Below are 2,231 nucleotides of genomic sequence, written 5' to 3'. Positions count from 1 at the left end.
TAATCACATTTTTCTAATCTTAACCGTTCAGTTTTAGGTCCTAATATGTAGATCACTTCTGCAAAATTTCATCCAAATTGGTGATCGTTAAGGTGTTCAAAACTGCGAATTAAAATTATAGGCATGAACGGTTCAGGTTTGGCAGATTTGATCCATCAATTGATTTCAGTTAGTTCGCAGCCTTAACGATCACCAATTGAGATGAAATTTTGCAGAAATGATCTACATATATACATCTAAATATTGAAAGAGAAGCATCTCTGGATATTGGAGGAAAAAATATCCAGATATAAGATATGTTCATATTGGTCTAATCCAGATCACTATAACTGCATTATTTAGGCAAGGTTTAGATACACCAATACTTGCTGTTGTCTTTGATAAAAGACTGAGTAACCCACTTCAGTCAATGATCGGCGGAATCCAATCAAACTTAGTTAATGAAATAGTTTGGTTCAATATTAAACCTAACTTTTTTCTATCTATAACGGATAGAAACATAGAAAACTCAGTAAAAATAAAAATTCAATTAAAAAATTTAAGTATGGACCATAACTCCCAAGATTTAGCAATCCAATGGAGAACAATACATGAGTTAACTCGGCTCACTCAAACATCTACAAAGGATCTAGATAAAAATATAGTCGAATTGTTCGAACCAAGACCATTCGATACTGAGATTCAACCAACATTATTACATTGGAAGGATCTCGAAATACCAAAACAATGGTTATTTAACAACTTTGTAGGAGAAAGTTCTAGTAGCAAACCAGCTACTATAGAATTTCGATCATCGGGAAATAATCTCTATTTCAGAGATAAACGAGCTCAAAGTAGTAAAAATTGGTAGCTAGAATTCCCACATCGGTTGAGTCTGCAAGAAAATAGACCTCCATTAGTCATAAACAATGACTCAGAATCAGAGAAAAACAACGACGAAGCAATTGCACTAAAACAAGTGCAAATTCCTATAATGCCAGGAACAAATTATGAAAAAGAAAAAGAAAAAGAAAGAAATGAAATTATAAAATTATGTGAAATGTATAGTATTCCTAATGGGAATGAAAATATCCTTTTTGCCCCAAGCCAGGGCAAAAAGAAATATACATATGTGTTAGGAGAATTTAAGTTTATAGGCTATAAACCATATAGCTTGTGTTCATTAATAGATACAGGAGCAACTGCCTGTGCATGCAGACCTAATGCTCTACCTCCTGAAAAATGGACATTAATGAAACACCCCATTAATGTCACAGGTATAAAAGGAAAAGATATAAAAATTGAACATAAAACTAAAAAGTAGCTATATGGTTAAATGGAGTCAAATATATGATACCAAAAATCATAGCCTTTCCTGAAATGAATGGTGATGTTTTACTAGGCAACAATTTTATTTTTGCCTATTATCCCATTCTCCTGGATACAGGATATATAGCTCTCGATATTAACAATAGAATCCACAAAATTCCATTTTTACCACAGCATAAGTATAAATGTCATAAAGATTTCGCGCCAAGAAAGCGTGGCGATCCAGAAACAATAGATCAACTTGACAAACCTGAACCAAGTGAAAAACACTTTGGTAAGACAAAAATTTAGGTACTTAGTGAAAAACACTGGTAATACAAAATTCTAGAAGAAAATTTTAGTGAAGACCCCTTAAAACTATGGTCAAAAAGTCCAAGATATTGTGCTCTTAAACTTAGAAATCCTGATGTAATTATAAGGGTCAAACCAATGATTTACACAAGACAAGATATTAATGAATTTGACATCCAAATAAAGGAGTTGAAAGAGAAGCATCTCATAGAAGAAACTATGAGTCCACACTCTAGTCCTGCATTCATGGTAAGAAACCATGCAGAGATTAAGAGAGGAAAAGCTCGTATGGTAATAAACTATAAGCGCTTAAATGAACAATTAGAGTTCGATGGGTATTTTATTCCACGAAAAGATGTTCTGATCAATCAAACTAAAGGTGCTAGAATCTTTAGTAAATTTGATTGTAAATCAGGATTTTGGCAATTAAAATTAACAGAGGAGTCAAAACCATTGACTGCGTTTAGTACTCCATGTGGACACTACCACTGGAATGTCATGCCTTTCGGGTTAAACATAGCCCCTCAGATTTTTCAAAGATGGATGGACAATATCTTTAAGGATCTTAAAGATTTTTGTGTTGTCTACATAGACGACATTTTAATTTTCTCTAAAAACAGAGAAGATCATAA

Source organism: Fragaria vesca, linkage group LG5, assembly GCF_000184155.1.
Source record: "Fragaria vesca subsp. vesca linkage group LG5, FraVesHawaii_1.0, whole genome shotgun sequence".
NCBI lineage: Eukaryota > Viridiplantae > Streptophyta > Magnoliopsida > Rosales > Rosaceae > Fragaria > Fragaria vesca.
The sequence above is the reverse complement of the archived record's forward strand: the minus strand, read 5'-3'. Positions refer to the sequence as shown.